The sequence below is a fragment of the Anser brachyrhynchus genome (genome assembly GCF_964034855.1).
Source record: "Anser brachyrhynchus genome assembly, chromosome: 14".
NCBI classification, from domain to species: domain Eukaryota; kingdom Metazoa; phylum Chordata; class Aves; order Anseriformes; family Anatidae; genus Anser; species Anser brachyrhynchus.
The window spans coordinates 11,986,056-12,001,076 of NC_137709.1; the positions used below are offsets into that span (position 1 = coordinate 11,986,056).

The 15,021-nt window shown below is 64.0% G+C and overlaps 1 long non-coding RNA gene across 2 annotated transcripts; it reads right to left on the reverse strand.

Moving 5' to 3' along the window:
* Window positions 1-7,264: 7,264 nt before the first annotated feature.
* LOC308177926 lies at window positions 7,265-15,011 on the reverse strand. 2 transcript variants are annotated; one of them, XR_013939505.1, is made up of 2 exons: window positions 11,688-15,011; window positions 7,265-9,387 (listed from the first exon to the last, which is right to left on the reverse strand). It is a non-coding gene; the product is annotated as an uncharacterized lncRNA (long non-coding RNA). The 2 variants fall into 2 exon arrangements; XR_013939506.1 differs by having other exon boundaries at window positions 11,009-15,011.
* Between the last annotated feature and the right edge of the window lie 10 nt (window positions 15,012-15,021).

A 15,021-nucleotide genomic window follows, 5' to 3' on the forward strand; every position in this document is an offset into this window, starting at 1 on the left:
CCCCCCGCGAGCCGGAGGGGGCAGCGTCCCCCTGCCGGCCTCAGCGGGGGAAACTGAGTCACGGAGCAGCTGCCAAGGCTGCCCCCAGGGCCTGGCTTTGCCTGCCCTGGCACCGTCCCCCCGGGACGGCCGCACGCTCAGCACAGGCTGCGTGGCCCAGAGGTGCCGGGGTGGTCCCGGGGCGGTGCGGCGCTGGGCACCCAAGCCGTGCCCGGCCCCAGGGCACGCGGCTGGAGCAGGGCGCCGCCGGCCCGGTGCAGGTGCAGCTCGGTACCCCGCAGCTCGCCCTCCCTCTGCCCGCCAGCGGCTCGCTGCACGCCGGCTTCGCCACGCGTTAAAACCATCCGCCTCTTCCTCTGAAGTCACCGCTGTCGGCGGCGTGGCAATCAGATACTTAAAAATCCTCCCCCCCCCCTCCCCGGCCCTGCTTTTCCACAAAGGACGCCTTGAAAAATGCGTTGCTTGTGCTCGCACACGAGCGTTTGGTCTCAGCGCTGCTCCTCGGGCGGGCTCTCGCCGGAGCATTATTACGGGCTTATTTCAAAACCACGCTCAGGACAGCCTTGTTTTTAAACTGTTTGCGCTGCTGGCTGCGAGGCAGCCGGGGTGAGAGCAGACACCGAGACAGGTTTTGAAGCGTTATCCACGCAATCAAAAGCTGTTCTATTAAGTCTGGGGAGAGCGTTTCCGTGGTAAGTAGAAGTCGCTGCTCTGTGTACCTAGTGCAAAGGCTGCATTTAAAAACATGCGCGGGTCACCCTCACGCTTACGCAGGCACCCGAGCTGGAGATAATGGAGCCAGTGTTTGGTCACATCGCTGTGCTACCAGGGAACAACCCAGCCCCCCGTGCCCTGCCGCTGCCCGCTGCCCTCAGCCCCGCCGCCCCGGCACACAGGGGTGCTGTGGGGACGGGGCACGGCGCTGCTGGGACGGAGCCCCAGCTCTCCGGGCCGTTTCCCTTTCCAAAGCCCCGAAGGCATCGGTGGCAGTGGAGGCCACCTGGCAAGCCGTCCTGAGCGACAGCGAGGGACAAGCAGGTGGACCTGTTGCTGTTGTACCCCCTTAACCATGGGCTGTGCGTGGCACTTGCACCCTTGGGGCAGGTGAGGGGTGGCAGGCACAGGTAGAGCAGCCGCAGGGCTGGGCACGTGTAGGAGCAGTCCCCAGTGGGTGCTAAAGGAGGGGACGAGGCTGGGTGTGGAGGGGTCAGGCCTGCGGTGTGGGGGTCCTGGGGACAGACGCGCTCCTTCCTGGGGGCCTCCCAGCGCAGGCAGTGTGCGAAGGGCTGCAGCGGGGCACAGACCCGGCACGGCGTCACTTCGGGCCGCAGGACAGGGCTGTGGGGTGGGCTCGGGGTGAGGAGCAGGGTGGTGCCACGGGGCCCTGCAGGGCAGCGGTGTGGCCGTGGGGTGCAGCGGGGTGCTGCACCGGGTGGAGTTTGGTGTGGGTGTGAATGTGGGGGTGGGTATGGGTGCAGGTGTAGGTATGGGCATAGGTGTGCGTGTGGGTGTGAATATGGGTGTAGGTATGGGTGCGGGTGTAGGTGTGAATGTGGGTGTAGGTATGGGTGCAGGTGTAGGTATGGGTGTAGGTGTGCGTGTGGGTGTGAATGTGGGTGTTGGTATGGGTGCGGGTGTAGGTATGGGTGTAGGTGTGCGTGAGGGTGTGAATGTGGGTGTAGGTATGGGTGCAGGTGTAGGTATGGGTGTAGGTGTGCGTGAGGGTGTGAATGTGGGTGTAAGTATGGGTGCAGGAGTAGTTGCAAGTGTAGGTGTGTGAGTATGGGTGTGGGTGTAGGTAGAGGTGTAGGTGTGCATGTGGGTGTGAACGTGGGGGTAGGTGTGTATGTGGGTGGGGGTGTAGGGGTGAGTGTGCATGTGGGTGTGGATGTATGTGTGCTTAGGTGTGCGTGTGGGTGTAGGTGTGCATGTAGGTGCAGGTGCGGGTGGGGGTGTAGGTGTGCGTGTAGGTGTGTGTGTCGGTGTAGCTGTAGTTGTGCTTGTGGGGGGGGTGTAGCCGTGGGGTGTGTGTGGATGCAGGTGTGCACGCGGGCGTGCAGGTGCAGCCGCGGGCGCACTGCCGGGGGGCAGCGCGGTGCCTCGCGGCGCGGCGCCCGGCGCCCTCGCCCCCTCCTCTCGGTCCCGCAGCGGGGCTCCGCCGGCTCGCTCGGCGCCCGCTGCGGCGGCGCGGGCCGGGCTCCGGGGGCGCCGCTCCGCGGCTCCGCGGCTCCTCGGCGGCGCGGTCCAGGCCGGCTCTTCGGGGCAGCGCGGCGCGGGCGGCGCGCCAGGCGGGGTGTGCGGTGCCACCGGCGGGGCTCCCCGGGCCGCCGCCGCCGCCGCCTGACATTGGCTGGAAAGTGGAGCAGCGCGGCGGGGACGGTCGATGCGGATCGATCGCGGCGCGGGCTGCGGCGCGGCCCCACGCCGGCTCCCGGGACGGCGGAGCCGGCCCCCCCCGGCTCCCCCCCCCAGCCGAGCCGGCCCCGCGCTGCCCCCCGGCCCCGCACACCCCTCGTGGCCCGCGGGGACGGGGGACACCGGACACCCCCCAACAACCCCCCCCCCCCGAGCCTCCCGGTGTCCTCCCCTCTCCCGGTTGGCGGAGCCGCTCCGGGGTTTGTCCTCCGCAGCCCCGGGGCCCCGCAGGTGTCCCCGGTGCCGGGTCCCGAGAGCCCCCAGGGGACCCCCGCGGGGCCCCCCGGCCAGCCCCGGGGTCTGCCGTCCCCCGGGGCGCCGAGGGTTTTGCTCCGGCCGCTGCTCTCGGTGCGCTCTGCCGGGGGGACGTCGCCCAAAGTTTCACCCTGCCGGCAGGGAAACCTTTTTCGGCGTGCTGTAAAACCGAGCAGCGCACATGCACGGCAGCCGGCACGGCCGAGCTCGCTGCTTCCGAGCGCCGGGGAGGGATGTGCGCGGCTCCGCGGTTCCGTCTTCCCCAGCCAGAGCCAGATTTTTCAGGGCCCGGACCACCGGGAGCCTGCCGGACACCTCGGCACCTCCCCACGGCAGGGTGCCCCGGGAGCCGCGCCGAAAATCGGCCGGGCAGGGGCACGGCTGTGCCCCCGCGCTGGAGCAGGGCGCGCTCGCTTTTACACAGAGCGCCTCTAATTAGTGGCACGAGGAGCCGAGGGGGCTGCCTGGAGGCTCGGCAGCCTCGGGGGGTTTCAGCCTGGGAGCTGGCCCCTACTGTTGTGTTCCCCGCGGACGGCCCTTCCCCGGCACCCCCAGCCCCCCGGACGATTTGAAGTCAATGGGGCACCGTGGGACCAAAGTTTCCTCAGGTTTTTGCTCTTGTTTTCCGGTGATCTTCATAATAATGCTGGAGGATCCTCTTACACGAGGCACCCCGGGGGATACTTATCTTCAGCTGGACAGAGGGGGGCCATTTAAAATCATGGGGCTGAAAAGACTTGAAAGGAAAAGAAAAAAAAAAAAATCCGCTGAATAAAATTATGAAGTGAGCTCCCGGGCTTGGTTTCCTCTGCATTTGCCCCCTTGGCATTCGCAGGCGGGCTGGGGGAGGCCGCTCTGGATCCACAGCGCTTTGCATTACAGGAGGCATCGGCCCATCTCCTTTCCGTCTTTTTTTTTTTTTTTTTTTAAAGGAAAAGAAAAATCCCTTTATTTGGCAGCTTCTGCATGAATCAAGTTAGAATTTCACAGCTATTTAACACCTGGTTACAGCGTCTGCAGCAGAACTGATGATGCTCCATGCTCTGCACCCACTTTGCATCGCAGGATCTCGCCGCTTACCGAGGCGGGGATGCGCGTTATTCCTTTCTCCTTTATTCGGCAGGGGTTTAAGGCGCGAGGTGCTCTGCGGGACTTCGGCAAGGGCTTTCCCCTCCGCCAAGCGGCTGCAGGCGGGGGGTGAGGCCCCAGCACCCCCAGCCCCGGCCGCCCCGCGCTGCCGATAACCCCGTCCAGCTGCCATCGCAGTTCGGTGGGAATTGAATCAAGTCCTTAAACCCCAAGAGTTAATCAAAGTGCTTTGAATATGTAAATGCTGAGTATTGTTTATCATTGCCTAGAGCTGATACAGCAGTTTTCCTGCTCAAAGCCCTGTTCAGATGGTAGCTCATGAAAATTCACAACAGCATGGCAAATAGGTGATGGGTATTATTACCCCCATCTTCCAAACGAGCAAACTGAGGAAGAGCCATCGAGCGACGCTCCCCATGGCAGCGGTAATCAGTGACGGAGGCCAGCTCAGTGCTCGGGAGGAGGCCGTGGGCTGGGTGTAAATCAGCGCCGTCCCCTCCACCGCTTGCCTCATTTCCTCCAGCTGGAAATTTGGTTGGTAACTCAGCCAGCGATGGCTGGTGTGATGTCCTCCTCGGTACCTACACCGCTGGCTCTAGGCAGATAAATCTGCGCAGGCGAGATGCAGCTTTCCGCAGGGCTCTCCTGCAAGTGCTCCAAGAATAAATCAGGCAATAAATTACTAAAAGTACGTGACTGACCAGGAGCATATAATGCACAGGGAATCCAGAGCAGTAAGGGCAAACTACAGGACCACGCACCCCACAGGGAGCGCGGTGGCGAAGCACCACGGCGGGCTTGGCAGGGCTGCCCAGACACCTGCATCCTCCGGTGGGAGGGCAGGGGCAGCCCCGTGCCGCTGCTGGCTTCCACCCCCCGCAGCAGCGCGCTGCCAGGGAGAAGAGCCGCAGGCCCCCGCGCTGCTGCAGCGCTGGCTGGGCGCTGGGCGAGAGCCCGGCACGCCTGGCCAGGTCCCTGCTCCTCGCAGAGGGGCTGGAGCAGTCGTGGGGCTGGGGGCCTCGAAGCCAGCCTTGGCCAGGTTTGGTCCCAGAGCGTACAGACTCCACGTTTCAACCCGTTGATTCCTGCCCCTGGAAGAGCTTTTGCCACGAACCTGAGATGTGTAGCGCAGATGGAAAATGCCCTGGTTTTGGTTTCCCCTTGCACTAGGGCAGGCGACCCTGGAGGGCCAGGGCAGCCTCCCGCATCACGAGACGTGCCTGCCGCAGAGCTGCCAACCTCAGGGGAGGCTGGGGGGACAGCTGGGAGCAGGACGTGTCTCAGCCAGCCAAATTTAATCCTCCTACGTTAGCAAGGCTTAAAATAGGCTCCCTGCAGCATCGATGAGGGTGGTGGAGTTGGCCTACTCCAGCCCTCCCAAGTATTTTGGGGAAGCAGGGATGGCTGTATTGCAGACAAGCACAGCTGGGAGAAGCCACACCATGTTGCTGGAGTGATCCAGTTAATTAAACAGGCCTAGCAGCACCTTCACCCCGCCAGCCTCCCACCAACAGGGGCTCCTCCTGCCACGCGTGCCACCTCACCCCTCCCCAGTGTCTTTCCGCAGCCCTCTCTTGCGGTCGCCTTTGGTCTGGGTGCTCCCCCCCCCCCCCGGCTCTTTTTCTTCCGCACCTCACAGAAGCCGTACCTGGCCTTAGGCTGAGCCCAGCTCACCGTTCGGTCTCAGCCCAGACTCCGCTGCCCCAGGAGATGCCTCCCCAAGAAGTATTTGCCCGTGTCCATCGTGACCGCACAAGTGGCATTGCAACAGCTCCTGGGGTGGCTGCGGGGGCCCCGTGGGGGCACAAGTGGTGCAGGGGGGGCTGGCAGGCTCCTGCTCCCTGCCTGCGGTGGGAGGAGAGGGAAGCCTGTGAAGCAAGGCAGATGTGGTGACATGCTCAAGGAGTCTCGCTGGCAGCGCTGGTGGTATGGACATCAAAGTGTTGCTGAGTATTCATCTTGTGCAGGGAACATCTCGGTGTCCCAAGCACTGGATGGCTCCTCAGTGCTGGATGGCTCCTCAGTGCAAATGCAAGCCACTGGGCTACTGCAGGGCCAGCTCCAGCAGTTGACCACCACCCCACAGTGAGGAGTACCAGGGTTTCCCCGAGCTTCTGGTTTTGCTCGCGAGGCTGCCGTGGAGGTGCTCCTTGGGCAGAGCTGAGCTTTTGTGGTCACCCGCAAGGTGGGCGTGCTCCCTCACCAGTGCTCCCGTTCCCTCAGTAGAGGGGAATAGGCATCAGGACTCACGGGGCAATGGAGGAGTCTACCAAAGGCTGTCACCTTCCATCAGACAAACAGCCGCTGCTAATCAGGAGGGAGAGCATGGATAGGGAGACACGTGGAGCAGCTATCAGCAACGCGCCTGGGCTGTGCACGTATCACCCCAGCACGTACCCAACAGTCTGGAAGAGCTCTCCTGCAGTGCTGGAGCTCTGCGCCACCTGGTCAGGAACCAGGATCCAAGCCCAGAACATCTGAAATGCCGGGGTGGGGACGTGTTCCCCCGGGCAGGCTCCAAGAGAAAGGGCTCCTGCCCGTGCCTCCCCCCATCTGTGGGGTGCAGGGGCTTGGCCAAGCTTCCTTAGGGTTTGGGGCTCCAGCAGAGCCCTGCTGCTACCCGGGAGCTGCACTGGCACTGCCCTTGGTTCTGCCCCCAGCTCACTGGTGGGGCTTAACTCCAGCCCCAGCTCCCTCCAGCCGCTTGCCATGGTGCTGCCCACCCCAGCCCAGCTCCTGCTGGGCTCCCATCCCCTGGGCAGGGCCACCTGGCCTCCCAGCCTCCTGGCCTCTCCAGTACAGCCTCTCCCTCTCAGCAGGCTCCCTCCTGCCTCCCCAGAGTCCAGGGCTCTGAAGAAGCCATTTTCCCTTCTCTCCTTCCTCTGCACAGCCTCTGCGTGGGCCTACACACCAGCTGCCCCCCCCCCCGGCTTGTTCCTCCTGTGCAGCCCCCACGTCCCCGCCGAGGCTGGCACCGGCAAGGCTGAGGCTCCCGGTCTCCTGCTTGATCCTGGCGAGGCTCCGTAGCGTGCTGTGCCCGCAAGACCCCATCCTGCTCTCCCACAGGGTGCAGGGGTGGCAGCACTGAACAGGGCAGCCGAGGCCGTGTCCCCGTGTCCTGGCTGCAGCCCCCTGCAGCACCCTGTGGTCCCTTGCTCTCTGCTCAGTCCCCACCCCGCATCCTCACAGGGAGCCCTCGCCCTCCTCCTGCCCACTCGCCAGGTCCACGTCACCCACGAGCACCTCCCCAGGGTTTTGCTTTTCCTCTGCAGCCCAAAAGGAGGTTTGCATTAGATGCATTACCCACACGCAAACCAATTTTGTGTGCTCACATGCACTGCCGGCCCCGCCGGGACCCCGCTGCAGGGCTGCAGACACCCGCCTCGCCCAGGCTTTGCTCGCGTCGCTCTTTGTGCCCAGCATTGCCCATGTCGTTGGCTGGTTGTTGCATGAATGCGGCTGGCTCAAAAAGAAAATGAAAAGCCCCACTAAAAGCCTCTGATTGTGCATATATGTATGTGGAGGAAGGATTTTATTATGGAGAATTGACAGCATGTCCATTGTTAAAACTGGCAGCTTGCAAGATGGATAACAGGCAGCCGGGCTGAGCACACGCCAGGCGATGGCAGATCTATTCCCAACCAACCGCACAGCCTTGGCCGTGTCAGTTCATCTGTCTGCTCCCCCAGCTCCTGCGCAGCCCTGGGGCTGCTCCGGCACTGCAGCCTTCCCATGTCCTTGGGAGGCTGCGTGCCGAGGCTGGCCTCGCTGCGTGGCTGGGGGCCTCCGTGGCTCCGCGCACAGACCATCACATCTCCCCGTTCTTCTTGCGTTCGAAGGTTGCTACCGGGCTGTAAGGGAGAGAAGTCAGTAGGTGCTAGAGAAAATGGTTAAGGGATGACAAGGGGTACAGGACCCCTCCAGACCGCAGCAAAATGGAAAAGGGAGAGGGCTTTATGTTCACTAGCATCGCTAGGGAAGGGCCAAGCGTTAGTGCATGACTGAGGAGAAGCTGCAGCGATGGACATTCCCGCTTGTGTTTGGAAACCCATCTCACACAGGACAGCAGGTATCCCAGGACGATGACAAGACACCTCCGTCTTCACGGGCACCAGCAGGACCTCAGGCACTGGTGCGAGGCTCAGCACGCCGGGAGCACTTGTGTCGCTCGGGGCACCTTGGGATCCACCACGTGCTGATGGTGCAGGAAAAACGGAGCGTTTTGCCAGCATTTTAAAGGAAGGAACGGGACACCCTGGTTTGTGACCTTGATAAGCACAAAATTGGTGGGAGGAGAACTGGGGACCTATTGCGTAGAGACGGGAAGGAGAGGTCTGTGCTTTATGCCAGCCCAAATACGTGAAACGGATCTCGTCCGGCCCCTAGGAAATCATTTTGTGAAGGGGCTGATGAGCTGATTGGTAGCAGGAAGGCTGCTGCCAGGATGGGCTTCCGCAAGACTTCCTCTCGCGCGGCCCTTCGTTAGGGAATTAGGACATAGCAGTGCGAACGCAGCAGAGAGGAAACGAGTGCCAAGGGAGCCGCCATCGGGGGAGCTCCAGGGACTCTGCGGTGGCCCCAGTTACTCCTGTTAGGGCTGTGGGAGGAGACGCGAGCAGACTGGGGACAAGGCCGGCAGGCGACACACAGCCTGGGGACAGAGCAGCCCCGTGGAGCTGCCCAAGGGGTGCAGGGGCTGGTGGTGGTGCTGCCAGGGCACCGCACGTCCTCCTGCCTCTGCTCTTGCCTCTGCTCTGTGCACCCACGAGGAGTGGACTGAAGCCCATGAGGGATGCTTGGAGCACTTCCCCTGCCATCCCTCCTGACCCCGTAGGATGTGGCTCCATCAGATCCCCCCGGAACAGCCTGGCCTTGCCCTGCTGTGCTCCAGCCTGGATGTGGCCCCAGCTCTGCACGCCGCTTGCCAGCTCCAGCCCAAATGTGCTGGCAGCCAGCTGGGGAAAATGCTGGAATAAACCACCCGAGTGGGCTCTGGCTGGCAGGGCTCCGGCGTGGGAGCCGCCGTGCCCCCCGCGCCCCCGGGATGGGCACCGTGCTGTGGGCACGCAGGAGGCAGCGAGGGGCAGCCCCAGCCCACAGCACCCCTCCAGCCCTCGTTCTAAGCCTCCCCACGACGAGCAGTAAGAAACGCCTGCTCCGACAAACCAGGCTCTCCATTGCCACCCTGGGCACGTGCAGGACCTGCGGCAGAGGCTCGGCTTTCAGTTGTTCGCTATTTTTAATTGCTCTTTCCCAGAAAGGCTCACATACACTTTGAAACCTGCTTCCAGCTGGGAGTTTCGAAAGCTGGTTCCAGTTAGACGCATGGCGCTGGTGGTGCTCGTAGCTGTTATTTTTAGAAGGGCTGAAGGCAACGGCCACCGGCCGCTCGGCTCCGGTCACGTCTCGAGGCTCGTGTTCGCGGGGCCGTGGCGCTCGCCAGCATCTCGCCCCAGCACCCACGGGCCAGCGCCCACATCCCCACGGTGCCTGGAGCAGGGGCTCGGCGGTGGGAGCCCCCAGGGCAGCAGCACCGGTCGGAAGGGAGAGGGGGACGTCTGGGCAGCGCGATTTTACGGCTGCCTTTTTCTGGGGCTTTTTGGGTTACTTTCATCTCTGCGCTTCAAGCTGTGCAGAAAGGAAGACCAAAAGCGGAGGATGTAAGCGGTGGTCATCGCTGAAGAGCCAGGACATGGAGGAACGTCTTCTGGTTTTAATTAAAAACCATTTGCTGGCAAAGTCTGAAGGCGTGCTCGGTGCCTTGGCTATGACAGGGCCAGCAGGGAAGGGCTCCCTGCAGGAGCCTCCGCCAGGCGCTGCACGGCTCGGGGGGGGCTGCCCCACGGGGGGGGCTGCCCCACGGGGGGGCTCTGCTCCCCAACCCCCCCGGGAGCTGAGCACCGCGGGGCCACCCCCACGGCCACGCGCTCACGCACGCGGAGCCGCGCTCGGTTCGCCCTGGCAGCGAATTTTTGTCCTCGCAGCATAAAAGCTCTCCAGAGACAGGCTCGGGGACTCGGCGCAATAGCTGCACGTAATCAGCTATATTATATTTGCCCCCATTATTCACACGCTCTCTGCCGTCGGCCCTCGCTTCCCCCGCGCCGCTGGGGCTCCTCTCCCCTCTCCAGCCTCCCACCGCCGCCACCTCCATCCTTTCTTTCCGCTCCCCACCCCGAGCACACCCCGGGCCGTCGCGCTGGCTCTGCCTCGCTGACCCCGGCACCCCTGTGCACGCCTTTCAGCTGCGGTCCCCCCTCGGCTTCCTCATCTGATAACGGGGGGGGGGGGGGGTGCTGCGTTCAAAGGAGAAGGGCTGACCTTTGCTGCTGCAATGCAAGCCGCATGGAGGAAAAAAAAAAAAAAAATTGGCTGCAGCGAGCGAGGGAGAGAGAGCTCTGCTGTGGTTTTACAATCCCTAAATAACGCCGGGAGCTTAGCTGTAAACACATGGCGGGATTGCATGAGCGTGGCTGTGCCCCCCCCACACCCCCCCCGCTTAAAACCCGGCTTGGAAAATACTACAGCCTGGAAAAAAAAAAAAAAAGAAAGAAAAAAAGGAAAGGAAGAAAAGAAAACAGCTTTCTTGAAAAAAAAAACAATAAGTAAGAAATCTCCTGAATTATTTAGCGAACGGTCCCAGCGCAAGGGCTAATTCCGGCGGCAGACGGCCGCGGGGAGATGCTATCGGAGCGCCGGGCGCTGCCGGGCGGGCGCCGCGGGGCCGGGGGCAGCGGGCACGGCCCTGCCCAGCCCACGGCCCCCCCCCCGCGGCCCCGGCACGGCAGCGGTTAAGGAGCGGGCGTCCACGCCTGATTTTCGCCCGCCGCCGCTGCGTTTTCAAATCACCTTTTGTTCCCGGCTCGGCGGGGCGGAGGACGGATCCACCCCACCGAGCAGGGATGTTTACAGCAAATGCGCTCTCCTCCGCTCATCCCCCCCCCCCCCCCCCCCCGCGCCACACGCGCACACAAAAAGGGGAAAAAAAAAAAAAAAGAAAAAGAAAAAAAAAAAAAACCAACCCCGCGGGGAGAAATGCCAGGCTGTAAAGCGGCAGATTGCTGCGCTTCTCCTTCACCTGTAAAAAGTAACAGCCTGGCCCCCCTCCTCCCGCAGCCCCCGCCCGGGGGAGGACGGGCGGACAGACGGACGGACGGACGGACGGACAGCCCGGCCGCTTCGCCCCGGAGCCCCCCCCCGCAGCCGCCGCTCCCCCGGCAGCCGGGGCTCCCGCCCCTCTGCCTCTCACCTGCTTCTTCCCAATTTTTCGGAAGCAACTAACACTTTTCTTTGAAGAGCAACAGATGAGCGAGACCCTCCCCGCGCCTTTTATGATGTTAAAATTTATTGCCTGGGTCGCAATTGCCATTTTAATGACGAACGCTCCTGCTGCTTTAATGCGTCTCAAGCGCTGGCATTAAAAAAAAAAAAAGGAGCCGGGGGGGTGTGGGGGGGGGACGGGACACGCCGGCTCCAGTCTTCTGAAGGAGAATGAACTCCAGCCCATTTCCTGGTCCTTGCTCAAAGTTTTGCCAAATAGATAATGCGTTTTATAATTTCGCCTCCGCGCCGTGCTCTGTCTGGTAAGGGAGGCCCTCTGCTGGCACGGGGCTGCCCGGGGAGCCCAGCCGGCAGCACCCAGCCCCGGAGCCGCCCCGAGCCCCCTGGAGCTGGGTGCGGGAGGCCTGGGGACGGAGCCCGGGGGCTCCGAGTGCCCCGGGCCGGTGCCGAGCCCGCGGGGCCCCCGGCTTGTCCCCGGCGGGGCGGCCGCTGCCCCCCCGGGGGACGCCTTTGTCAGCAGATCCTTTTTTTTTTTTTTTTTCTTTTTCTTTAATGGTGCCTGAAACTTGGCCTGGGCTATCAGGGAGATATTAAATTGCTGTTGGAAGCAACACCAGGAGGGCGGAAAAGCCGTGATGTGCTCTTACCTCCTCCCCGCAAGGTCGAGGCAGCCAGCCCCGGGGGACGGCGCGTTTGCCTCGTCCTTCCTGCAGCGAGGATCACATGTCGGAGCCCAGCTAAGCTCGAGAAAATCAAACCCGTGAGCTCACGGCCTTGCTGAGCGCAGGCGCCGCTCGTCCTTGTGACCCCGTGCCCGGCCTGGAAATGGGGGTGAGCAGGCACCGGCGGCACCGCCTGTGCGTGGCCATCCCCCCCCCCCCGGCTCCCCTCACCGCCACCGGGCACGTGCCGTGCCCCCAGCTGGTGCTGAGCAGCTGCCCCAACGACCAGCGGCGATGGACAGAGCGGCAGTGGGGTTGCAAAGGACCTGCTGGTGGGAAGCCACCACCGGAGTCCTCTGAGGGCCTTCCCCCGGCTCCTCTCCCAGCAGCCAGGACCGTGCTTGGCCAAAGGGACGGGGAGATGGGTTTGGCTGCGGCTGGGTGGGCACGGCAGGCACGGGCAGCATCTGGGCAGGGCCGCTCCCCACGTTCAGAGATGGCCAAGCACAGGAGCTGGTTTTCTCCCAGGGTGGAGCACGTCCTTGCAAAACCATCCAGGGGCCAGGCTCGGCACAATGGAGCCAGTGGGAGAAACCTGACACTGCCTCTATCAGGGCTGGTGTTTGTGCTGGGGTCCCCGAGGACCAGAGCAGCCCCCACCTCTCTCTGCCATACGAGACCGGCACCAAGGGGCGGGTGGCACTGGCAGAGCTGCTCTGGAGCCGGGGCTGTGGCCAGGCTCAGATGCCTGTGAGCCCCGGGCTGGGGCTCTCATTTCGGGACCAGGGGTCAAGGACAGATCTGGGTTCAGCGCCAAGCACACAATGCAGGGTCGGGGCTCACCAGTGGGGAACGGGGCCAGGAGCAGAGGGCTTTGTGCCACCGTGTTTGCTTTACCCTCCTGCCTGGGGCTGGAGATGCAAAGCAGCTGGGGACAGCAGCCTGAGCGGTGGGGAACAGAGTCCACGTGTGCACCTCGGCACAGGTCACGAGCACCACGGCAGCGCCGGGGGGCAAGGACAGTGACTCCCGTCCTTGCACGCGTCCCACGCAGGAGCCTCACGTCCCTCCTGCCCTGGAACGTGGGCACACACTGGATGTCCCTGCACCCCCCATGCCTCGGCCAGGGTGCCAGCCCCACAGCACGTGGCTACGGGGCAGCAGCGTGCAGGCAGGAGCACACAGGGATGCTCCAGCAGCTGCTGCCAGTGCGGGTGGAAGATGCCCTTTGGCCAGGAGCCGCCAGGCTTTTTCCAGCCCTGCCCAGGAAAAAAAAAAAAAGCCCACAAAACGCTGGTTGTAGCTGTAGCAAAGAGGAAGCGGCAGATAAGAGCGAGGCTGGAGCCTGCACCGAGGCCTCCCAGAGATGAAAGGCGATTGCGAGAGAGCCTCCCTGTCCCCTGCGGACAAAGAACTCCTAAAATATTAACGAGGCCCTGTGCCGCCAGGTCCCATGGCCCCAAAAGCCAGCAGGAGCACGCAGCGCCCGTGCTCCCGGCCCGCTGGTCCTCAGGGGACGGAGGCGCAGCGGGGAGCAGAGCAGGATGCTCGCTAATTACCTCCGTGCTGCAAAACCTGCCCCCTCCCCTCGCCACCCCGGTAAGCCGCTGCAGCTTCAGCGCAGGGTGGGGAATTGCTGCTTTTCCACCAGATTAGCATTTAAAGAGCACGCACCACTCCATCCACCCCTACCCACAGCTGGCCAGGGGCAAGGTGACCTGTGGCGACACCGAGCTGCCATCTCCGTGCCCTCCAGTGCTGCCCTGCGGTGCTGGACTGGTGGAGAACTGAGGCAGGAGCTGCTCAGGGGTGTTTGCACATCGACTCCATATGGAGACACTGGGAAAGCAGGGTGCAGCCTCGGTTCTGCTTTTTGGACACAGTCTGTGCTGTGTGTCATGCTACCCCCAGGCTGGGGACTCCCAGGCTCCCTGGGGTGGGGAGTGGATGCGTGGGTGCTGCACAGGCACAGCCCCGCGGCTCCCCCATGCCTGGCTGGGGAGGTGATGGACGAACCCGCTGCTGCCGGCACCAGCCTTGCCCCCAGCTCCCTCCCAGTGGGGCACGGACACCCACGGGATGCCACCAGCCCCGTCCTCCCGACAGACCCGCCGGTGACTCGAGGTGACTGGTGGCCCCACGCCCCACCCGTTGTGTTCTGACTCCATGGCCCAGCTGGGGTAGAGCAAAGAGCTTTTTGCAAAGGATTTTTGGCTTCTTTGCATGAGAACTGGCGATGTCCCCGCTGCTCTGAATCCGCCGCTGGGTGCTGGAAGGGAGGAGGAGCGAGATAATAACAGCTCCTGCCGCCGAGTCCGGAAGCGGGTCCACACGCAGCCGTCAGATTGGGGGATTTGCATAGCACAGATGGCAGCCCAGGAATTTCAAAGCAGCCCCCGTGCTGCAGCAGCTGAGCGGCTCGGCGGCCCCGTGCAGCTGCCGGAGGCGACGGCGCTGCCCTGGTGTCTGGGGCCGGGCGACAGGAGGAGGACGTGGCTGGCACGGCGCGGCACGAGGGCCGGCTGCGAGGGGCACGCCGGGAGCAGCAGCAAGGGGCAGGCACCAGCCCCCATTGCCAAGGGGCCGGGTGTGACCTCGCCACCCGTTTGTGCCCCCGGGACGTGGGGGCTGCGGTGCCAGCCTGCACCCAGGGGGGGCGAGGACAGGCGGTGACGCCGTGGGGCAGGGGTGCCCGCGTGGCGTCGGAGGCGCCCGCCGGACAGGAGCCGCGCAGAAGGGCTCCCGCAAGGGCTGGAGGGCGCGGGACACGTGAGAGACGGCGGGAGCTAAATTTACACCGCCCTTGAAGCACGCCGCCTCCAAGGAGACAGGATCGCGGGCTATAAATACCTGCAGGGAAACAACGGGGACGGAGGCAGTGAATTATTCACAGGCGCAAGATGGCGGGACGCAGTGCAAGCCTGGCCGGGGGGAGCGGGCGCCGCGGGGCATGCCAGGCCGGACCCAGGCGTGGGGCACGGCGTGGCCCCGTGGCGAGGACGCTGGCCCCACAGCACGGGCAGGGCTGGTTTGTCCCCCGCCGGCCCCACGGAGCCGGCAGCTGCTCGGCGGAGGCGTGAGGGCCGCGGCAGGCCCCGGCCTGGCTCTGCGGGGCCGTGGGGCCTCCTGCCAGCAGCGGCCCCGGGCAGATGGGCGGCGTGGGGCTGCGGGACAGCCGGCACCGCTGGCTGCCGTGGGGAGCTGGGTGGGCCAGGGCCCCCCCGTGCTGGCCCTGGCTCTGCGGGGGGAGTGCTGCAATGCCCCTCGGTGCTGGGGGCAGCCCCTGCCCCAGGGACACCCCACAGCACCCCCCCCCACA